Here is a 25,614-nt window from a genome sequence, read left to right on the forward strand (position 1 = left end):
TCTCTCAGCCTTTCTCTGCCTCTCTTTTTTGGCAGCCGCTCTTCTTCAGCTTCTCTCTGCCTGTCTTTTTCTCTTTTGTTTTTATTGGCAGCCCCTCTCAGCCTTCTCTGCCTCTCAATTTCTGGCAAGCCGCTCTCTCAGGCCTTTCTCTGCCTCTCTTTTTCTGGCAGCCGCTCTCTCAGCTTCTCTCTGCCTCTCTTTTTCTTGGCAGCCGCCTCTCTCAGCCTCTCTCTTGCCTCTCTTTTTCTTGGCGCCGCTCTCTCAGCCTTTCTCTGCCTTCTCTTTTTCTGGCAGCCGCTCTCTCAGCAATTTCTCTTGCCGTCTCTTTTTCTGGCAGCCGCTCTCTCAGCCTTTCTCTGCTTCCTCTTTTTCTGGCAGCCGCTCTCTCGCCTCTCTCTTCCTCGTCTATTTCTGGCAGCCTCTCTTTTTTCTGGCAGCCGCTCTCTCAGCCTCCCTCTCCCTCTTCCCTCACGTCTCAGACGGGCTGAAAACTGTTTTAACACTCTTGTTTAGAGCGGTCAGCTCTTTCACCTCACACACACACAAGATGCCCCGTAAAAATTGTCCACTAATCTCAAGCCCTTAACATTTGGATTACGTGCAGAAGTTACATTACAATAGCAAATATGTCAAGTCAAGTGCAAATACAATTTTCACACCCAACCAGACACAAACATAACACAGACACAAGCAGAGGAGAAAAGAAGAGCAAAACCAGCCACAATTATCATAAATGTTTTTCAGAGGAAAAGTGTTGGCATTAGGCAGGAGATGAGACAATTTGGGCGGGCATTGCACTGGGAAACAAGTGGTCAACATATTCAATGATAAACAGAGAGTGGACAGGAGACTTTTGATAAAGCTAAAATCACCAGGCATTCTGGACTGGGGGGAACAGAAACCTGCCGGGCCCGAGGGACTGAGCATGAGGCAAGCCATCTTGTTTGAGGACGCGGATGGAGCGGCAGAGTTGAGCATAGCGAGGATTAAAGCCAATAGTGGGACAGCTATTGGAGGAGTGGAGTGAGAGACACTTGGGGTAGAGAAACAGTGCAGTAGACTGAAGGCAGAGGGGAGAGACAGAGTCTTCGTATTGAACAGCAAACACTGAGTGTGGAGAGAGAGCTTCAGTGGAGGAGAGCAGCGGTGAACAACAAAGCGGGCGGGCGTTAGCCTGAATTTGTACGAATTACGGCCCCTTTGTCTGTATAGTATCAGGGTTGAGTTGAAAGGGATGAAGGAAAAACAAAACCATATGAACATACTAACAGTATAAATACTTCATAAATCATTCAGGCTTTGGCAGGACAGGCAAGACAGTTGGCTAAAACCAGGGCACCCTGCCAGCCGACCATATTTTTGGCTTTCAAAAATCATCAGATAACGGTTGGTTCGCCACTCATGTTTCTCATTCCCCTTCCTTAGGTATGGGTTCGAACAGACACGAGCTTTCCTACCACCAGTTCTAGTATAGACTAGTATACAGGTTATGGGCATGTTTGGCAGAGGGGTAAACCTACTCTGTATGGGGTAGCCTCCCTGGCGGCTTCTCTCCGTGGAGCTGTCTGCGCTGGGGTTGGGACCTTGAGCGCGGGGGAGAATCAGCAGGAGAACGCGTGGGTTCGCAGCTTTCCAGTGAGGCTCATCATCCAGCAGGGCTGTCCGCAGGCTCTATCAGTATCTAAAAGACCGAGTCCAAACTAACAAAACAGATCTGTCACAACACAACAACAACCAACCAAACCCACCCCCACCCCAAACCAAAACACAAACACACACACACACACACACACACACACACACAACCACTACACACTCCTCAATACATAGCCACTGCTAACTGACTATCCGATTCCAGAGCAGATCAAGACCTCCACAGGCATGGCCCACACATGTTTTTAAATAAGGTTTTCAGCAATCGCTGATTCGGAAGATCTGAGATTTCCTGCCTATATTTCCTCCAAACGGAGATTTCTGGAAGACCTAGGAATTCTGGGAAAGTTTACCAGAATTGTGCAAACCTTATTGCAGTGAGGACAGAGTATTGTGAGTTGTGCTGATGTTACAGTAAGCATCATGGGGTCGATGACATCAACCCCCAGTAAGCCTATCATCCTTCTACTGGGAATGTAGGGTTTATCTAAGAGCTTTGACCCTATTGGTTGGATTAGTTGAGGTATCAGGTTACGTCCTAATCCTGACTGGATGGTATGTTTGTATTAGATTCAGAGACGGGATGAGTGGCCATGAGTCTGGTTTAAGTGGTTGGCGCTGCCGACTCTGTATACAAATATTAGCCTTCAGCCGTTATCTCCGTGTCCCTCCTTACATGGTCTTTCTAATCTACCTTCCGACTTGTGTCTCTGTCCATGAAAAACAATAGAAAAACTATAAAGAAACAAAAAGAGATGGGATGGGCTTACCTCTCCCAGGAAACTCGCCTTTCCTCCTCCCTGACCCTTGCCTGGTCCCACAGGGTGATCTTCCAACATGCGCTCACGGAACTCCCGCCGGTGCACAGGAGAATACATAAAGGTCTGGTTCCATTTGGCTCTAAGATTTCTTACCGTTTTTGTTCTCCTACTTGCTTTTTCCTGGGAGGAACAATAATTCAAAGACTGTTTTATTTACAACCATGGTAGAACAAGACTCCCGAAACAGTCAACACAAGCACAGGACGACTGGGAGAGCTGGGGATGGAGCGTCATGTTGGAGCCCTGTTCAACTTTCTAGGCATTACTTCCATCTGTCTGAGAAGGGGGGTCTTGAGCCGCAGTGAAGGTGTAGGTCAACGTTGATCACATGATATGCATTTGTGACGATAGCAGTTTAAATAGCAATGTGACATGTCCCCAAATTCAATTACCAAAAAAACAAATTGAAGGTAATAAAAACCAAAACATTCTTACCATAATTCAACATTCAGTGAGACTATATGCGAGCGCCCAAATCTGTATCAATCAACCAATGGCAAACTTTAGGATATTGGAGATAGGGTCTACCACTTAGCAAGCCTGTGATGGAATGAAGTGAAATGCTGCTAGCTCGATCATCGTAGTTACTGGTCCTCTACTACTTCCTTACTGTCAGGGGAGGAAGTAGATTTTGACGTGAAGGGTTCCTGGCGCCATCTTTCCCTAGAAGGCAGGTCCTGGCTCCCAGGATGTCACTCATTAGCCATGATGGCCACTTTTGTCATACCACAGTTTGACCTATGATGGGACAGAACAGGGTCACATGGTCACATGGCTTGCCAGTAGGAGGGAGGGGGCTCTATATCAGGAAAAAACAAAAAAACTCTTTCCATGACCTACATCTTACCATGACCTACATCTTACCATGACCTACATCTTACCATGACCTACATCTTACCATGACCTACATCTTACCATGACCTATATCTTACCATGACCTATATCTTACCCTGCGACTGCACGAGCCACATTTTCTAGGTGTGTTTGAGTGGAAAGGATAATACAGTATGTGTATCTGTATTCATATCTACAGTATCCTGGCTCTTGGTATCTAAACCACTACAACATGAGAATGAAGACCAACATGCTTTGAAATGAACACTTACTGCTTCTGAGTGTGAAATTGTATTTGGAACCATACAACACAATGCAGGCCTCTACGCTGACCTTTTTTACAAGGAGCACGTGTGCACCTAAGTTGAAAAGTGTAGGCACACACGAAGATAGTTAGGAGCACAATGAAAAATATTTGAGGTAATAAAGCTAGAATCCTTCATTTTTGTAGGTGTACTAGTGCTCCTAAATTAAAATTCCAGGACGTATAGCAAAATATTTGGCACATATGCTAGTAAAATGGTCGTACTGTAGAGCCCTGCAATGCAATGTCAGATACTCAGTGTATAGGTAAAATATACATATAAATCAATCATGCTGTCATGAGTGGCATCAAAGACACTTCACACTTGTCAGAGCGAAGTATGGACATAACAGAGAACACTTAGAAGTAAAAAATGAAAGAAAGAACATTTACAGAAATAATATTTCTTTTTAATTTTGGGAAATATTTGTTTCAAGAAAATTAAATGAAATACTAGAGGAAAATCAAGCCTTCTAAGCTCTTGCCCATACTTATGTAGATAATGATGGGAGGAGTCTTAAATCATTGCATTGACTACCATAGTTATTTCATTATGCATGCAGCAATACAAAGCAACAGCAAGCACTTAATACATACAAGATCAGTCAGGAGATCTGATATTGTCAAACAACATAGGCAGTATGGGCCTTCAGGTCAAACAGCTTGCACTAGGAAAACTTCCTCAACATTGAAGTCCCCTATGGAAAAGATGTACGTGCAATTCTGACCATACTACAGCACTGCCCAACCCTTAAGCGACAGATTCACCTTGAAACCCCTGATGTAATACATTACACTGCCTATATTTCCTGTACAGTTGGCTACATCATTTACATTGACATTATTGCATGGCCTGGTTAAGTAGAGCATAACACTGCTTCTACAGAAGGCTAATAGATCTACCTCTAGGAGCTGAGCCTAGGGTACACTACACACCTATTTATAGACTTCCATTCTCACCCTCTCCTTATCTGACAGATAGGTGATGTATAGCCAACACCTCACACTACCTTTAAATGAGGAAACCAACAGTGCATATCATACCAGAAGCTCCTATACAGTATACTGTATATATATTTTGTTCTAAGATAAGCTGATACTTGACAAGGACATGATGGGACAAATATACAAATATGATCTCCCAAATAACATGAGTACTACACACTCCAACTGTAACAAGCTAGCTAGAGTAAAACTCCTCAAAAATGTCCCACGGTAAGATAGACACCTTGCCCGTTTAGTTCAAGTGAATTCTGTATTCAAATTGTAAAATATTATTTTAAATCTGCTTTAAAATAAGGGACAGTTATCTTAGCCCACTTTTAACTGTAACATGAAACTTATGGCCATTCAAAAATGTCAACATAAATATTTCCCAAACGTTGTGTTCATGATTAGCAGTTGTTGACCGCTGTTGTTATGGCAACCGATTCAGGACTTAAGGGAGTCAAGCCAATGAGGACGAGAGTCCAGTCTAGTTTCATGTTCCACACCGCAAATAAGCTAATTTATTTGTCCCACAAAATGTAATAGTTTTACTAAAACATTTAAGGAGACACCCTCCTTTAATTGCCAATGTGGAGCACTGTTGTAGCTGACTAGGTACAAAAGTCTCATGACAGCTAACATGTTAAGATGGCGCTGAAGAGGATGGCTGATGTTTTACATGCCCGTAACCAATTGTGCTATTTTGTTKATTTTTTTGCGTTGTTTGTAACTTACTTTTTAACTTACAGTGGCAAGAAAAAGTATTTGAACCCTTTGGAATGACCTGGATTTCTGCATAAATTGGTCATACAATTTGATCTGATCTTCATAGACATACACAGTCTGCTTAAACTAATAACACACAAACAATTATATGTGTTCATGTCTTTATTGTAAACATTCACAGTGTAAACATTCACATTGTAGGGTGGGAAAAGTATGTGAACCCTTGGATTTAATAACCGGTTGACCCTCCTTTGGCAGCAATAACCTCAACCAAACGTTTTCTGTAGTTGCGGATCAGACCTGCACAACTGTCAGGAGGAATTTTGGACCATTCATCTTTACAAAACTGTTTCAGTTTAGCAATATTCTTAGGATGTCTGGTGTGAACGGCTCTCGAGGTCATTCCACAGCATTTTAAATCAGGTTGAGGTCAGGACTCTGACTGGGCCACTCCAAAAGGCGTATTTTCTTGTGTTGAAGCCATTCTGTTGTTAATTTACTTCTGTTTATTGGGTCGTTGTAACACCCAACTTCTGTTGCGCTTCAATTTTACATTACATTTAAGTCATTTAGCAGACGCTCTTATCCAGAGCGACTTACAAATTGGTGCATTCACCTTATGATATCCAGTGGAACAACCACTTTACAATAGTGCATCTAACTCTTTTAAGGGGGGGGGGGGGGAAGAAGGATTACTTTATCCTATCCTAGGTATTCCTTAAAGAGGTGGGGTTTCAGGTGTCTCCGGAAGGTGGTGATTGACTCCGCTGACCTGGCGTCGTGAGAGAGTTTGTTCCACCATTGGGGTGCCAGAGCAGCGAACAGTTTTGACTGGGCTGAGCGGGAACTGTACTTCCTCAGAGGTAGGGAGGCGAGCAGGCCAGAGGTGGATGAACGCAGTGCCCTTGTTTGGGTGTAGGGCCTGATCAGAGCCTGAAGGTACGGAGGTGCCGTTCCCCTCACAGCTCCGTAGGCAAGCACCATGGTCTTGTAGCGGATGCGAGCTTCAACTGGAAGCCAGTGGAGAGAGCGGAGGAGCGGGGTGACGTGAGAGAACTTGGGAAAGTTGAACACCAGACGGGCTGCGGCGTTCTGGATGAGTTGTAGGGGTTTAATGGCACAGGCAGGGAGCCCAGCCAACAGCGAGTTGCAGTAATCCAGACGGGAGATGACAAGTGCCTGGATTAGGACCTGCGCCGATCAATTGACAGACAGATAGCCTTATTCTCCTGCAAAATGTCTTGGTAAACTTGGGAATTCATTTTTCTGTCGATGATAGCAAGCTGTCCAGGCCCTGAGGCAGCCCCAAACCATGATGCTCCCCCCACCATACTTTACAGTTGGGATGAGGTTTTGATGTTGGTGTGCTGTGCCTTTTTCTCCACACATAGTGTTGTGTGTCACCTCCAAACAACTCAACTTTAGTTTAATCTGTCCACAGAATATTTTGCCAGAAGCGCTGTGGAATATCCAGGTGCTCTTTTGCAAACTTCAGACGTGCAGTGGCTTCTTCCGTGGTGTCCTCCCATGAACCCCATTCTTGTTTAGTGTTTTACGTATCGTAGACTTGTCAACAGAGATGTAAGCATGTTCCAGAGATTTCTGTAAGTCTTTAGCTGACACTCTAGGATTCTTCTTAACCTCATTGAGCATTCTGCGCTGTGCTCTTGCAGTCATCTTTGCAGGGCGGCCACTGCTAAAGAGAGTAGCAACAGTGCTGAACTTTCTCCATTTATAGACAATTTGTCTTACCGTGGACTGATGAACATCAAGGCTTTAAAATATACTTTTGTAACCCTTTCCAGCTTTATGCAAGTCAACAACTCTTAATCTGAGATCTCTGTTTTCGAGGCATGGTTCACATCAGGAACTACTTCTTGTGAATAGTAAACTCAAATTTTCTGAGTGTTTTTTATAGGGCAAGACAGCTCTAACCAACATCTCCAATCTCGTCTCATTGATTGTACTCCAGGTTAGCTGACTCCTGACTCCAATTAACTTTTGGAAAAGTCATTAGCCTAGGGGTTCACATACTTTTTCCAACCTACACTGTGAATGTTTAAATTATGTATTCAATATAGACAAGAAAAATACAATAATTTGTGTGTTATTAGTTTAAGCTCACTGTGTTTGTCTATTGTTGTGACTAAGATGAAGATCAGATCAAATCTTATGACTAAATTATGCAGAAATCCAGGGAATTCCAAAGGGTTCACATACTTTTTCTTGCCACTGTATTTTGTACATAATGTTGCTGCTACCATCTCTTATGACCGAAAATAACTTCTGGACATCAGAACAGCGATTACTCACCACCAACTGGAAGAAGCTTTTTCCTTTAACGAGTCCGACGAGAAAGATACACTGCTCTCCCGGGAACAGGCCCAGATCCCCGTCATTTGCGTGAAGAAAAGACGGAGGATGAGAACGCAGATCGGGCTGCCTTTGGAGAATCCGTAGGCGTGCGAGTAAACTCCCACTGCCATCAAAATTGATGACCTACGATTACGATTATCCTACCAACGGGACATTAAGAACTGTAATATCTTGTGTTTCACAGAATCGTGGCTGAACGACGACACGCTGGAGGGATTTTCCATGCACCGGCAGAACAGATTAGCTACGTCTGGTAAGATGAGGGGTGGGAGTGTGTGTCTTTTTGTCAATAACAGCTGGTGCGCGATGTTTAATATTAAAGAAGTCTCGAGGTATTGCTCGCCTGAGGTAGAGTACCTTATGGTAAGTTGTAGACCACACTATCTACCAAGAGATTTCTCATCTATATTAATCGTAGCCGTCTATTTACCACCACAGACCGATGCTGGCACTAGGACCACACTCAACCAACTCTATAAGGCCATAAGCAAACAAGAAAATGCTCACCCAGAAGCGGCGCTCCTAGTGGCCGGGGACTTTAATGCAGGCAAACTTAAATCAGTTTTACCAAATTTTCACCAGCATGTCACATTGAAAACTATTACGGACTACAAAGGGAAACCCAGACACAAGCTGCCCAGTGACGCGAGCCTACCAGATGAGCTAAATGCCTTTTATGCTCGCTTCAAGGCAACCAACACTGAAGCATGCACGAGAGCACCAGGTATTCTGGATGACTGTGTGATAACGCTCTCGGTAGCCGATGTGAGCAAGACCTTTAAAAGGGTCAACATTCAAAGCCACAGGGCCAGATGGATTACCAGGATGTGTACTCAAAGCATGCGCAGACCAACTGACATGTGACTTCACTGACATTTTCAACCTCTCCCTTACTGAGCCTGTAATACCTACATGTTTCAAGCAGACCAGTCCCTGTGCCCAAGGAAGCGACGGTAACCTGCCTAAATGATTACCGCCCCGTAGCACTCACGTCGGTAGCCATGAAGTGCTTTGAAAGGCTAGTCTTGGCTCACGTCAACAGCATCCTCCCGGATACCCTAGATCCACTCCAATTCGCATTCCGTCCCAACAGATCCACAGTTGACGCAATCTCAATCGCACTCCACACTGCCCTTTCTCACCTCGACAAAAGGAATACCTATGTGAGAATGTTGTTCATTGACTAGAGCTCAGCGTTCAACACCATAGTGCCCACGATGCTCATCACTAAGCTAAGGACGCTGGGACTAAATACCTCCCTCTGCAACTGGATCCTGGACTTCCTGACGGACCGCCTCCAGGTGGTTAGGGTAGGCAATAACACGTCTGCCACTCTGATCCTCAACACTGGGGCCCCTCAGGTGTGTGTACTTAGTCCCCTCCTGTACTCCCTGTTCACCCACGACTGCGAGGCCAAGCATGACTCCAACAGCATTATTAAGTTTGATGACGACACAACAGRGMTAGGCCTGATCACCGACAACYATGAGACAGCCTATAGGGAGGAGGTCAGAGAACTGGCAGTGTGGTGCCAGGACAACAACCTCTCCCTCAATGTGGGCAAGACAAAGGAGCTGATCGTGGACTACAAGAAAAGGCGGGCTGAACAGGCCCCCCTTAACATCAACGGGGCTGTAGTGAAGCTGGTCGAGAGTTTCAAGTTCCTTGAAACACACCAAGACAGTCGTGAAGAGGGCACGACAAAACCTTTTCCCCCTCAGGAGACATGACATGGGCCCTCAGATACTGAAAAAGTTCTAATAGCTGCACCATTGAGAGCATCCTGACCATTTGCCTCACCGCCTGGTATGGCAACTGCTCAGCATCTGACCGGTCAGCATCTGACTGTAAGGTGCTACAGAGGGAAGTGCGGGCGGCCCAGTACATCACTGGGGCCAAGCTTCCTGCAATCCAGGACCTATATAATAGGCGGTGTCAGAGGAAAGCCCATAAAATTGTCAGAGACTCCAGTCACCCAAGTCATAGARTGTTTTCTCTGCTACCGCAGGGCAAGCGGTACCGGGGCGCCAAGTCTAGGACCAAAAGAATCCTTAACAGCTTCAACCCACCAAACCATAAAACTGCTGAACAATTAATCAAATGGACAGTCACTTCAAATGCATAGTCACTTCACCCCTACCTACATGTACAAATTACCTCTAACCTGTACCCCCGCACACTGACTCGGTACCCCCTGTATATAGCCTCGTTATTGTTATGTTATTGTGTTACTTTTTAGTTTATTTGGTAAATATTTTTTTTGCCCTTCTTGAACTGCACTGTCGGTTAAGGGCTTGTAAGAAAACATCCCACAGTAAGGTCTACACTTGTTGTATTCGGCGCATGTGATTTGATGTTGAACAATGTGTTTGAGCTTGTTGTTGCTGTTGAGTGTAGGCTACAGGATCTGGCAATGGAAGGGTGTCTCTCTGAAATATTTCCTTTAGATTAGTTAGTCATGCAAAGAGTCGAGACTCCTGGCATAACCGTATGATCATGTTATATGGTATCAATGAATAATAATAATAATAATGACATAATGCACCGCACTGCAAGGGAAAGATGCCGCCATTTCCCTGGTATGCATTTTCCAAGATGGAGGAAACCAAAAAGGCAAAAGAAAAAGGCGAGCGAAGACCAAAGAGAGTCAGTCTGTGAGTCAGACAGGTGTTTACCTGGACCCTAGGGACAAAAGGCGCTGTTCTTCTACTAAGGCTTTGGCTCTGGATAAGCAAAATTAAACAACAACAAAGAAAAATGCAATGAAACCKAAAAAACATAAAACAACCAACAAAACACACTCACTGGACTCTAACCAGCGCCACAATAACACAAACACATTTTGAGGAGGAGGGGACGGAGAGTCAATCTGGCAGTGTGTGTGTTTTTCCCCACCGTTCATTAGCATCAATCTGCATCTCATTATTCACTAATGTGTTGTATTGTCTTGGAGCCTTATCTGTGGTTCCTGTACCTCCACACCGTAAACCTCAGAGAGAGGAAGAGGCTGCTCTGCTCCCGCTTTCACAGAAAAGGTTTGATGACTTCTAACTAAGCATTCCKTTCCGTGCTCTCTGGACGGTAACTTTCCTTCCTTTCTTCATTTAACATTTGCGTTACAATGACGTATTCAATTCCAATTGTTCCCTCAACAAGGTTTGAAAATAATACAAATAATAATAAGAAAACATTACAATTTCTAACTGCATCCAACGTATTATTCAGCTGGCACTTGATCCAGCAAGGTAATGTACTACAGTATATTAATTACAGTATATTAATTACAGTATATTAATTACAGTATAACTACAGTATATTAACTACAGTACGATTCAAATACTCTTGTTTTGGTTTCAAGGTCAGCTCATTGATGAAATGGAGAGAACTTCTGGATCTGAGTGGTGTGGGGCTGAGTGCTACAGGTAGGGATTGCAGAGATCAGAACTGCAGCCTGATTGGCTGACTGGGTTCTATTTGCGTCATAACTGTCAGCATGGGCCTCCTGGGTGTAGGCCTACATGAATACTGGGTGGCCTGTGTGGTGCCCTGCTACCTCTCTCTGTGCTCCTTTCTCTCCCTGGCTCTCAGCTCTGCTCCGCCAATTTAGCCCGTTACATACAGACAGGAGAGGAGAGAAGCCAGGCGGAGACAGCTAGCAGCAGCACAGATTAGATCTCCCCCCCTCGCCAAAGAAAACAACAACAAAGCAGAAAGAACACTGACATCAAAAGCTTCCTTCCTTTCTTCCTTCTCTGGCTCTAGGAGCAGTTTTACCTGGAGAGCAACATTACAGTAGAAGGCGTACAGTGTTAACAGACACCAGTCAATATCACAACATTCTCACCTCTCTGAATAAACAAATACACTATGGACTTGATAGACTGATATATATATATTGACTGATATCGGCTGGTATTCTTCCAAGAAACTAAATATCCTGAGTGTTGAGAACAACAAAAAAGTGTTGGAGGTTAGCATTAGTCTATTTCCGTCTGGCCTCCTGAGTTTCAGAGTTTATTCCTTCCATTGTTTATCTTAACTGACCAAGCCTTTTACTCACTTCCCCAAAAGATATATTAGGCATCAGATAATAAGCAATATGGTTCATGGGCAACATTGATCTGTGGTCCTATGCTGGTTGGGATGGTCTAACTGAACAACTCTCAGAGCCCAGCTACTCTCCAGAAGCTCCAGAGCTTAGCTCTCCAGAGCTCCAGCTACTCTCTCCAGCTACTCTCCAGACTCTCCAGCTACTCTCCAGATCTCCAGCTACTCTCCAGCTACTCTCCCAGATCTCCAGCTACTCTCCAGACCTCACGCTACTCTCCAGATCTCCAGCTACTCTCAGCTACTCTCCAGATCTCCAGCTACTCTCCAGATCTCCAGCTACTCTCCAGATCTCAGCTACTCTCCGACTCCAGCTACTCTCCAGCTACTCTCGCAGATCTCTCAGCTCTTCCAGCTACTCTCCAGATCTCCAGCTACTCTCCAGTCTCCAGCTACTCTCCAGCTACTCTCCAGATCTCCAGCTACTCTCCGAGCTCCAGCTACTCTCCAGAGCTCCAGCTACTCTCCAGATCTCCAGCTACTCTCCAGATCTCCAGCTACTCTCCAGATCTCCAGCTACTCTCCAGATCTACAGCTACTCTCCAGATCTCCAGCTACTCTCCAGATCTCCAGCTACTCTCCAGATCTCCAGCTACTCTCCCTGAATACTGCAGAGAAAGAAAACATCTGTTCTCAAACCCTCTGTGTGAATCTACACTGTATGATCCTTTCCTGCAGGTAATGTAGGCCCAGACAGAGCCATGGTGTATTGTGGGTATTGTGGTAGGGTACTCACTGAGAGCTGTCCTGACAGTACTGGGGGCGTCCCGCAGCATCCCGGGGCTCATGGGAGACGTGACAGAGATAGAGGGGCGATCCATCTTCTGAACTCAAAGGAACTCGAACCTGAGACAGGACAGACAGGAGGAGGTCACATGATCAAATCTGAAACACTAATGTTGTAACATACTTCAAGGAGAGGAAGAGGGAGAGAGAGGAGGGGGAGGGGAGAGAAGCAAGTAGGGTAGAGAGATAGAAATTAGATATCATCACCTCTCCTGACAATACCGTGGCTTGATATTTCAAGGTTGATTAATTAACGCAGGCTAATTAGTTATCATTGGGAAATGAAAGAAAAGCCAGACTTACTTGATTCCAGTTGTGCATGTGTGCTGTCTGGTATCCGAGGAATATCTCTGAAAGGAGAGGGGGGGGGAGGGGGGGAGAGGGGATCAATTGGTGCTAATGCTGATGCACTGTATTTTAATGGTCCTAAGAAGAGCATTAGTCTTCATTCTCCTGTACAGCAGCTCCCTCCCTCAGCAATACAAAGCAGGACAAATATAGACACTGACAAAGCAAAGGGGTTTCTGATTTCTCTGGGTATCTCTACTTTCAAAAACGATTGGCATCCGCTGTTTGTGGAGGAGAGGGGGGAGAGTGGTAGTGAGACACAGAGAGGGAGAGAGAGAGAGGGAGAGAGAGAGAGAGAGAGAAGAAGCGAGAGAGAGAGCGAGAGAGAGAGCAGAGAAGAGACGAGAGAGAGAGCGAGAGAGCGAGAGAGGAGAGAGAGAGCGAGAGAGAGAGAGAGAGAGGAGAGAGAGAGAGCGAGAGAGAGAGCAGAGAGAGAGAGAGAGAGAGAGAGAAGAGAGAAGAGAGGGGCGAGAGAGAGAGAGAGAGAGAGAGAGGGAGAGAGAGAGAGAGAGAGAGAGGAGGGCAGCCACCGTTCATTTCATTGTGCCGCACTGCTAGTCCCATATGAGCCTCTGACACTGTCATCACACTGGAGGACTGATGGAGGGGAGGGATATTGGGAGGGAGGAAGGGAGGGATGGTTGGGAGGCAGATATGTTAAATAAACAAGCCGGTCCTAGCAAAACAAATTAACATTCAAACACACTCAGCCCCCTTTTTTCCTTTTCTCACATCTTCTCTCTCCTCTGCCAGAAACATATTTTTACAAATGTATGAATGTGAATACACTGTAGTTTTGATGGTTCAGTAGTAATACGTGTAGTTGCTGTTGTGAGGTCTTACCCTATGGGCCTTGAGACCACCAGTTCCACCTGGGGTTCTGGCTTTGATTCTAGAATGATATTGTAAACTTCTTTAAATGTGGCTCCTTGTAAAAACCTCCCGTTCCACTCCAGCACCTGGTCGCCTGTGAAACAAGAGATGCTGTCAGTCATRCACACARCAAGACGTCAGCTGGCACGGTGCAGTTATGAACACGGGAAGCATAGTTATAAATATAGTTAAAAACATGATCCGTGTAGTTATAAACATGAGCAGGCCCACATGATGAAAAAAAGGAGAATATGAATGGTACTGTAGAAAACACAGCACACATAAACAAACAGTACAGCATTGTAATTGTCCTGCTAAGGTAATATTATAAATAATTGAATAGGCCTCGGTCACAACCCTTATGGTAACAAATAACAGCACATCTGTCTAGTTCATACATGTTGTAATTAGTGCTATTAAATGAAGGTCAAAGGGTGTCAGAAGTTAAAACAAGGTTCTGACCCAGTTCACCAAGTAATCCAAATGTTTCTTGAATCACTGAAGTAGCTTATTAAATCTACAGTGCTGTGTACATGAAAAATATATTGACAATCTTCAGCGTGCTTGAAGAAATCTATACGTGTAGTTCTAAACACAGTAAGTGTACTTCTAAACATGGTGAATGCAGTTCTAAACATAGGAAGTGTACTTCTAAACATGGTAAATGTAGTTCTAAGTACAGTAAGTGTACTTCTAAACACAGTAAGTGTACTTCTAAACATGGTAAATGCGGGTCTAAACACAGTAAGTGTACTTCTAAACATGGTAAATGCGGGTCTAAACACAGTAAGTGTACTTCTAAACATGGTAAATGTAGTTCTAAACATAGTAAGTGAAGTTCTAAACATGGTAAATGTAGTTCTACACATAATAAGTGTAGTTCTAAAGGTAGTAAGCGTAGTTCTAAGCATGGTAAGTGNCATAGTAAGTGAAGTTCTAAACATGGTAAATGTAGTTCTACACATAATAAGTGTAGTTCTAAAGGTAGTAAGCGTAGTTCTAAGCATGGTAAGTGTAGTTCTAAGCATAGTAAGTGTCGTTCTAAACATGGCTAATGTAGTTCTAAACATAGTAAGTGTAGTTCTAAACATGGTAAATGTAGTTCTACACATAATAAGTGTAGTTCTAAAGGTAGAAAGTGTAGTTCTAAGCATGGTAAGTGTAGTTCTAAGCATAGTAAGTGAAGTTCTAAACATGGTAAATGTAGTTCTACACATAATAAGTGTAGTTCTAACCATGGTAAGGGATGTAGTTATTTCAATGAGTATAAAATGAGATCAGTAGGTACCTGGTCTGAGGTGTCCAACAGTGTCCGCTAGACTTCCTTTCCTCACTTTAGTGATGAAAGCACAAAGTCTACCAGATTCTGTCATCTTTCCACCCACCACCTATGAAGGAAGCAACACACATCAACATGTATTGTATTAGATATAGTATTACACTGTAAGATAATCACACCCTCAATGTGGTGAGTGTCCTTCCCTGCCAGCAGCCTGGCAGGGAAGGAATATGGATGCACTGATCACCTTGTTTCATAGAAACATATTTATTGACCATGTTTGAAAATCCATGTGTGAATTCAATTSACACATGGTAAAATACAACCTGCAGATCTAGGCCTAATTCTAATTGCATATGTAGCCACATAGCATCATTCTGCCCATAGGGTGCTATTCTTGAATAGAGAAAGTAGCTACATGTTTAGTCAAAATGTACATCTCTTTTCATAATGTTGAATGTCCCTGTGTGTTGTGTTGGAACCCTGGGGCCACCTCTCTCTGCATGGTGCTCTCTCTCCATTGTGCTGGAACACTTGAGGCCTGGGGGGCCTATAGCAGGCCAGGCAGCCCAGCTCTGCTCTACTCTGTAAGCCCCTGAACCGCTCTCCCTCCACAGGCATCAGACAAATAAAATCCCCTCTTAATGGCAGTTGAATGCCAACATACAAAGGAGCTTAGGGAAGACTCCTAAATGAAATGGCTTTATGTAACAGCTGGGCGAGAGAGAGCGAGAAAGGGAAAGGGACCGAGAGTGAGAGATGGATAGATAGATAGTTAGAAAGAGAGAGAGACAAACAGACTGGCGGGTCACTGCTTGCTGCTGAGCGAGGAAAAACACATAGCGTACCGTACAGCACAAAGAGGCACTGACCAGACACAAACATACCAATTCAGGAAGCTCATTCAATCATTAATGATTTTCCCATCTTGCCATTTTCCTTTTCTCTCCTGATGGCCCTCACTGTGCTAGCCCCTCACTGTGCTAGCCCCTCACTGTGTTAGCCCCTCACTGTGCTAGCCCCTCACTGTGCTAGCCCCTCACTGTGCTAGNTGTGCTAGCCCCTCACTGTGCTAGCCCCTCACTGTGCTAGCCTCTCACTGTGCTAGCCCCTCAATGTGCTAGCCCCTCACTGTGCTAGCCCCTCACTGTGCTAGCCCCTCAATGTGCTAGCCCCTCACTGTGCTAGCCCCTCACTGTGTTAGCCCCTCACTGTGCTAGCCCCTCAATGTGCTAGCCACTCACTGTGCTTTGGCTAGCTGTGTGTGCTAAGATCTTAAACCAGCCCAAGCTGTACAGATCATTCAAATTAATGCATTAGGAAGAGTTAAGAAAACCTAAGATACTTTTCATCAGAAGATCTACCCATCTAATCATGATATACTGTAAATATGGGACATATGTTTAGTAGCCTAGTTACAGTACAGTACATAATGGTGAATAAGCTGTACAATCACAATGTTTCAGATGTGATCTCATATCTACAGTAAAGGGACATTGTCTCTGACTGAACATTTCAAATAGGCTTTTCTACATAACCACACTGCATATTACGCTCTCACGGCATCTGGTAGTTTAGATGCTGAGTCCCAAATGGTACACTACTCCTTATATAGTGCACTACTACCAGGTCCCTGGTTAAAAGTAGCACACTATATAGGGAATGGGTTGCAGTTTGGGACGCAGGAAGAGTTTTGGAGAGTTTTTTTTGCACTGAGCCAATGAATGTCGTTGATTAAAAAGGTTCAATGTGAGCATGTTTGGATACACACACTCGCATCCCACATGGCCCCCTATTCCCCATATAGTACACTACTTTTGACCAGGGCTCTGGTAAAAATAAGTACGCTATATAAGGAATAGGGTGCCATTTGGAACACAGTCATGAACATAAAGTATTTGATATCAAGAACACAGCTCATTAATATTAAATCAAGGAAATAATTAGCCGCCTAATTAATATTAAATCATGAATAATACAATTATGTCATTCATAATTATTATTATTATTATTTTTTTTATTATTTTTTTTATCCCATTTTCTCCCCCCCTTTTTGTGGTATCCAATCGCTAGTAATTACTATCTTGTCTCATCGCTACAACTCCCGTACGGGCTCGGGAGAGACGAAGGTCGAAAGCCATGCGTCCTCCGAAGCACAACCCAACCAAGCCGCACTGCTTCTTAACACAGCGCGCCTCCAACCCGGAAGCCAGCCGCACCAATGTGTCGGAGGAAACACCGTGTACCCGGCCCCCTTGGTTAGCGCGCACTGCGCCCGGCCCGCCACAGGAGTCGCTGGAGCGCGATGAGACAAGGATATCCCTACCGGCCAAACCCTCCCTAACCCGGACGACGCTGGCCAATTGTGCGTCGCCCCACGGACCTCCCGGTCGCGGCCGGCTGCGACAGAGCCTGGGCGCGAACCCAGAGACTCTGGTGGCGCAGTTAGCACTGCGATGCAGTGCCCTAGACCACTGCGCCACCCGGAGGCCCATGTCATTCATAATTAGGAGGCACCACAACATATCACTTCAAAATGTATATGCAGATAAAAATAGCCACAACATAGTTTCTACAAATAATATGAAAAATTGCTTATTGTGGTGAAAATTTGAGCGTTCTTATTTTGTTCTGATACCAAGGTGTAGTGTCCACTCATAAAATACAATTTAAAATATAATTCCAAAATGTTTAGATCATCTTCAGTACGAGCCTTTTGAGCCCTGAATACCTGGTAGTAAGGACTCCATTATGATGTCATGATCAGGTTGTACTAGATGTTGATAAGGACGGTTTGTTCATGTCTTTTTAGCAACGCCTTTTCCTCAACCACAAAACAGTTTACAACCAGAAAATTATGTCAATAAGACATATGTCCGCTGCGTATACTCTTTAGCGAGGCCCAAACGGCAACACATTTCCTCTACATACGGAATAGGATACCACTTTGGGAGCAACCTTTGAATATGTGATGGACAGCTGTAATAATAAACGGCCTCTGACCATGAGGTCAGACTGGTCCCAGTAGATAGACAGAAGTCCAGACAGAGAGGTCAGACAGACAGGGCAGACTCACCTTCAGTCCCAGCAGTGCTCCTGAGTCTCGAGGTACACTTCCATCCTTCATCCGCTTGTTGAGCAGAATCCGCCCTATTAGGCGCTCCCCATCTTTGGAGGGTTGCCATGTCACTGGATGCTATAGGAACACACACAGCAACAACACACCTTGTGTTTCACAACTCATCCACACCAGATTCACTTCAATCACTTTAAAAAGACTTCTTCAGAAAAGTGTGTATCATGTGAAGGGTGGGGTGGGAGGGTATCACTTCATTTGACTTAATGAACGATCACACAAGCTCTGGTTAGTTATCTAATCTAGTGATTATAGCTCTGTCTCTATCCTTTCTATTTCAGATAATATAACCAGTTTTTTCTTTTGGGATTAGTCGGATTGTCACAATTAGATAATAAAAGTTCATCAAAATCAATTAGATAACTAAATTAATCAAAATCAAAAAGATAATTGTATCTACTGCATCACAGTTATACGTACTGTAGTTGAAGGCAAAATGTTAAAACAATGGCAAAATAAAACAATATTTACAATAACACAGCCCACCTTTTAAGCAGTGATTAGCTATGTCCATAAACATACTTCATGGAAGTACTTCAATCTGATTTTAGGTACTATTTTCACTAAAACGATTCAATTCACATTTTTCTAGGTATGTTATGATAAATGTATCACACAAAAGTGTTATTCAATGAACATTTTGCACATCCAATGCCAGGGCGTGTGTGATCCTGCCAACAGGAAAGAGGTAGAGAGCATTCAGCACCCCATGCAGGGTAAAATAGGCAAACCATCACGCCCTCCTAGTCACCGCAGAGCAGAAGCTCCACACAAACCATCTGAGAAAATCTCCACTGTATCTAGAACATCTCACTTAAAACTCAGACACATTGGCATCAAATCCAGTGGAGTTTGGATGAGTGTAGATTTTGTCTGATGGTCTGTGAGGGAGGCCTTAGCTGAAGGCAGAGGGAGGTTGAGACTGCACTCCACCACTCTCTGCCCTGCTACACACAGCACTACACCTCCACACTGGAGCAGTTAGAAGCAGATGAAGAAAACATGTAATTATGCAACAACAACAAAAAGAGGTGAACCGAAGTAGGATTTATGGGCGAAAACTCCCAAAAGAACAGCACAGCGCGATGATTAAGGCCAAGATGAAGAGAGATTTTWAAAAAATGAAATCACAACAAACATGACAGTGGAAGGGAAAAAAAGAAAAACATAACTTTGTCTGTGCAAAACAAATCCAATCGTTRCTGTTATAAGTGCTTGGTTTAGTTTTGGTATTAGACTGAGTGGAGCTCTAGGGGGATAATGACTTGACTAGGTAGTGTATGTTGGGAGAGGAGGGGTCATTCCAGTGAMGGACTAGAGGCCTGTGTCTGTGAGAGGTAGGTGTCGTTACCCTACTGTAACGTTACTAAGATGGCCGCTACAGTAACAATAACAAAACAGACAGAGCAACTAGCAACATGCAACTAGAGGAGTGGACATTGCTGTGTGCCATGACAAAAAGAGGGTTGTGTTTCAATGCTCCTGGATGGATCTTTAAGCTGCCAGAGAGCAAACAGCAGAACAATAAAGAGGGTTTCCCCATCTCCTATTTCAGCAACACCCAGCAAGCTGCTGTCGAAAGGAAATCAATCTGATCAATTCCCTGGAATAATAATAAAGACGAAGTTCAAAGAAAAATCAATCAATTCAAATTTAAAAAAGAATAAACGTGTCTACTATTTAACAATTAGTGACAGATAACAAAGACCGGAGGAGGTAGGTAAAGAAAAATAAAGAAAAAAAGAACAAAATGCAGATTTTTGGCTACATAGTCTCCAGTACCTTCTCACTATGGCTATGCTGATTGTCCTCGTTTAGGGTAGTGCTACTGCATGTGTCAACGCCAGAGTCTTTAACCTGGGGTTCGCACCATTCTGCGTCCTCTTCCAATGAGTGGCCCCCAAAGCGCACCATTTTCTTTTGCCTCTCAGATAAGGTGTTGTGTGTTGAGTCGGACAAAAATGCCTGCTCAATAGTTTTTCTTTTCCCCCTTTGACTGTCCCCTACAGGTGTGGGATAAAAAACAGAAAGAAAGAAGAAAACCCATGCGGAGGTGTAAATAAAACAAAGCAAACATGAAATGACAAAGGACTCTGAGAGGGMGAGGAGGGGAGGAGGAGYYGGGTTAGGGGCAGGGCTCCGCATGTCTCACCAAAGACATTGGGGAGGCCTCGCTGCTATGCCATGACGCATGGTCCAACCAGTGGCCATCCAAATCTCCTGTGGGAGCCACACACACACACACACACACACACACACAAGAAAAGACAGCGAGAGGGAAAGGTGAGGACCACAGAACCCCAACGTACAGTGCTGACACACACACGCAGACACACACACTCACAGGTGAACAACAATAGCTCCTGTGAAGAGAGTAGAAACATACAGCCCACACACAGTAGATGGGCCTCCCTGAAGTCAATACTGTGACTACTATAAACACACATTCAGAACACAAGCACAGACCATTTAGGTTGTGTTTAGTCTTGGAACAATTCTCATTGGTTACAAGACCAAACCAGGCCCCACACTCTTATTCATAAATCATTCACTCATGTTGCCAGTCAAACCTCTTTTCCAAGACATTCTATTGAAGCAAACTAGCCAAAGATATCGTTTTAACTCTCTGCAGTTGTAACTTTAAAGCATTCGACAGACAGAAATTCACATTGTTCAAATGAAGATAGCGTCCATGCGTCCTACTATCTTACCAGCCTGGGTCTGGGTGTGTGAGAGAGAGACATATTCCCTCAGCCCAGCAGGCCAGGCAGGGACTTCAGCAGTCAGTGAGAGAGTTCATKTTTTTCTCTGTCTGTGCTCTGTGTGTGCACTTTCTCCAATAAGGCTCAGTCAGTCTGTCTGTCTGTAACCTGTCTGATGTGGGTCAGGGGGATCGATGGAGACTGGCTCGCTCAGACAAACCAACAACTAGTCCCTGTAAACGCCCATCTCTCTCTCTTCTCTTCCTTTCCTCGGTCCTCCACTTCTCTCTCTCCTCCATCCATCCTCAACCCATCGCTCTCCTGATAGAGAGATCATCTTTAGATCCAACATGACTTCTGGACCTGCTTTCTAGAACGACATCATGTTGTTATAGACTTCAGCAGCGTTTCCTCTGGTTGATGATGGTAACTAAAAGAGTGAGAAATAGTGAATGTTGAAGGCGGGATGGAAGTCTTCCCTGACAGAAGGAGAGGTACGGAGGGCTGAGGAGGCCCGTCGAGAGGATGAGTCATTTTGTAGCGTTCTTTCTTTGAAGTTAACATGAGATATTAGTGGCTGTCTCGCTCTCTGTCTGTCTCTCTCAGCCAACAGAAGATATACCAACACATTAAACATTCCAGATAAACACTCCTATTTAGTAGTACTATTAGCTTCCATAGGCCACTCATTTTACAACTCAATAAGACAAAAATTCGGCATCATAAAATGATTCATATTAAAAGCATACAGCGATGAAGTATGAGGTATGGCCAGCCAGGACACTGGATCTGTCTCCATTGCCGATTTGTCGATACATAGCTTGGCGTATGTACAGTATGCACTGTTAAAAAGAAAACAACTTTTTGGTCTAAGAGTTAGCTGAACTAAACAAAATGTGTTTCCCCAAAGTTAGCTCCAACTTGACAAAACGTAGGCAAAACTTCAGTCAATTTAAAATGTGTTTTTTCAACTATAAATTATTATTTGGGCATCTTAACTAAAGAAAAGCTGTGCAAATGTTAACACACACACAGCACTTTTAACACACAATGTTTTCAACTCACATATTTGATACCAGTGACATAAAGTCAGCAAAAAAAGAAACGTCCTCTCACTGTCAACAGCGTTTATTTTCAGCAAACTTAACATGTGTAAATATTTGTATGAACATAACAAGATTCAACAACAGACATAAACTGAACAAGTTCCACAGACATGTGATTAACAGAATGGAATGTGTCCCTGAACAAAGGGGAAGTCAAAATCAAAAGTAACAGTCAGTATCTAGTGTGGCCACCAGCTGCATTAAGTACTGCAGTGCATCTCCTCCTCATGGACTGCACCAGATTTGCCAGTTCCTGCTGTGAGATGTTACCCCACTCTTCCACCAAGGCACCTGCAAGTTCCCGGATATTTCTGGGGGGGGGGCCCCTAGCCCTCACCCTCCGATCTAACAGGTCCCAGACGTGCTCAATGGTATTGAGATCCGGGCTCTTCGCTGGCCATAGTAGAACACCGACATTCCTGTCTTGCAGGAAATCACGCACAGAACGAGCAGTATGGCTAGTGGCATTGTCATGCTGGAGGGTCATGTCAGGCTGAGCCTGCAGGAAGGGAGGAGGATGTCTTCCCTGTAACGCACAGCCCTGAGATTGCCTGTAATGACAACAAGCTCAGTCCGATGATGCTGTGACACACCGCCCCAGACCATTACGGACCCTCCACCTCCAAAATCGAGCCCACTCCAGAGTACAGTCGTGGCCAAAAGATTTGAGAATGACACAAATATTAATTTCCACAAAGTTTGCTGCTTCYGTGTCTTTAGATATTTTTGTCAGATGTTACTATGGAATACTGAAGTATAATTACAAACATTTCATAAGTGTCAAAGGCTTTTATAGCCAATTACATGAAGTTGATGCAAAGAGTCAATATTTGCAGTGTTGACCCTTCTTTTTCGAGATCTCTGCAATCCGCCCTGGCATGCTGTCAATTAACTTCTGGGCCACATCCTGACTGATGGCAGCCCATTCTTGCATAATCAATGCTTGGAGTTTGTCAGATATTTGTGGGGTTTTGTTTGTCCACCCGCCTCTTGAGGATTGACCACAAGTTCTCAATGGGATTAAGGTCTGGGGAGTTTCCTGGCCATGGACCCAAAATATCGATGTTTTGTTCCCCGAGCCACTTAGTTATCACTTTTGCCTTATGGCAAGGTGCTCCATCATGCTGGAAAAGGCATTGTTCGTCACCAACTGTTCCTGGATGGTTGGGAGAGGAGCAATTAATTGCAATTCATCTGATCACTCTTCATAACATACTGGAGTATATGCAAATTGCCATCATACAAACTGAGGCAGCAGACTTTGTGAAAATGTATATTTGTGTCATTCTCAAAACTTTTGGCCACTACTGTACAGGCCTCAGTGTAACGCTCATTCCTTGGACGATAAACGCAAATCCGACCATCACCCCTGGTGAGACAAAACCGCGACTCGTCAGTGAAGAGCACTTTTTGCCAGTCCTGTCTGGTCCAGCGACGGTGGGTTTGTGCCCATAGGCGACGTTGTTGCCGGTGATGTCTGGTGAGGACCTGCCTTACAACAGGCCTACAAGCCCTCAGTCCTGCCTCTCTTAGCCTATTGTGGACAGTCTGAGCACTGATGGAGGGATTGTGCCTTCCTGGTGTAACTCGGGCAGTTGTTGCTGCCATCCTGTGCCTTTCCCGCAGGTGTGATGTTCGGATGTACCGATCCTGTGCAGGTGTTGTTACACGTGGTCTGCCACTGCGAGGACAATCAGCTGTCCGTCCTGTCTCCCTGTCTTAGGCGTCTCACAGTGCGGACATTGCAATTCATTGCCCTGGCCACATCTGCAGTCCTCATGCCTCCTTGCAGCATGCCTACGGCACGTTCACGCAGATGAACAGGGACCCTGGGCATATTTCTTTTGGTGTTTTTCAGTCAGTTGAAAGGCCTCTTTAGTGTCCTAAGTTTTCATAACTGTGACCCTAATTGCCTACCGTCTGTAAGCTGTTAGTGTCTTAACGACCGTTCCACAGGTGCATGTTCATTAATTGCTTATGGTTCATTGAACAAGCATGGGACACAGTGTTTAAACCCTTTACAATGAAGATCTGTGTTATTTGGATTTTTACAAATTATCTTTGAAAAACAGGGTCCTGAAAAAGGGACGTTTCTTTTTTTGCTGAGTTTATATGATTTCATCGTGCATGTTCATTTACACAGTAATTGTTATTCAACARATCCTCACCTGGGATTTGAACTCACAACCTCTTGGTTCACTGCATTCTGATCTTCCTGCTACGCCACCATGTCTGTGTTAATTATCAGTTCATCTGACTATTCTCTCATCATTGATTTGATTGACTTATTTCAGCAATTGTAGGTTTGTCTAATGTTGGTGGGGCATATTAACCTGTTTTAAATGGTACTCCTGAATCACTATGATAAAATACATTTCATTCTTGAATGTACTTTTAACAGAGCTGAGATTTACTATGAATTGCAAAGTGTAGCAATGCAGGTGAAATCAGTCAGACACAGCCATGGCAGGAAGATTGGAATGCTGTGAACCAAGAGGTTGTGAGATCAAATTCTAGGTAAGAACATGTTGAATATTAATTACTGTATAAATGAACATGCACAATGAAAACATGTGTCAAATATATACATTGAAAACGCTGTGTTTGTGTGTAACTAGTTACACAGCCTTTATTTTAGGTAAAATGCTCAAAATTGTTGTTCAAAWTTGTTGTTCAGGTAACACTTGGACCGAAAAGTTGAGTGAACCAAAAATAGGCTGTGGACCCAGTGACTTAATGATAATTAGCTGAAACAACTAGATTGTTTTCACAGTAAGCGTGTGCGAGTTCAAACGACACTACACAGTGTGCCCATACGTCTGCAGGCACAGGTAAGGTTAATAGAACCAGTGCATTTATGCAACCCAAAGCTGCACACATCATTTCCTTCGCATCACTTCCTGTGAAAAGAGAATAATCTAATGGAGCTATAAAGGACAGGTCTCCATAAAGCAGTTAGCCTGGTGAATACATAACTCAATCTGGGAGAAGTCAGGGAATTCAGTTGGAAAAAATATAAAAAAATAGCTGTTACTGCTGCACACTCATGGTGTACGTGGTACCAGGACTCTTGGCCTCGGGCGACCACGTTTTCGAACCCAATGGAGCTATAGAAAGTTTTGGGCATTTAGGAGGAGGTATTGTAGGTGAAAGGGAGAAATATCGGAGTGCTACCCCAGCCTGGGCGACGACACAGACTCTCATTCCTCACCCAACCACCTCTTCCTAACTCCTTATTAAAGCCCAATAGCATTACGAAATGCGCTGTACTCTAGGGTTGCCTAGTCAGAGTGTTTTGAGGATACTTCTTGGAGGTAGCTTGGTAGTAATCACAGTAAACATTTTGTTCAGATTGGTTAATATTCATCCTGAATAGTTTTCAAACGTCTTGCCGAGACACTCAGCATGAGCAGAGGCATGGTCAGGTCCTCGTCCAAAACAACCTATAAGCATCACTCCTCTTATCACATCTCCTTGCACCCCCCGGGTCAAACACCAGGCGGTGAACTGCGAATTCATATGGACGACCTGTCCTTTATAGCTCCATAGATTATTCTCTTTTCACAGCCAGGAGCG

General features: G+C 44.2%; 1 pseudogene; it reads right to left on the reverse strand.

The window, feature by feature from the left end:
• Positions 1 to 25,614, reverse strand: part of LOC111964623 (regulating synaptic membrane exocytosis protein 2-like) — a 39,796-nt pseudogene that overhangs the window by 652 nt on the left and 13,530 nt on the right.

Source organism: Salvelinus sp. IW2-2015, linkage group LG6.1, assembly GCF_002910315.2.
Source record: "Salvelinus sp. IW2-2015 linkage group LG6.1, ASM291031v2, whole genome shotgun sequence".
Lineage (NCBI taxonomy): Eukaryota > Metazoa > Chordata > Actinopteri > Salmoniformes > Salmonidae > Salvelinus > Salvelinus sp. IW2-2015.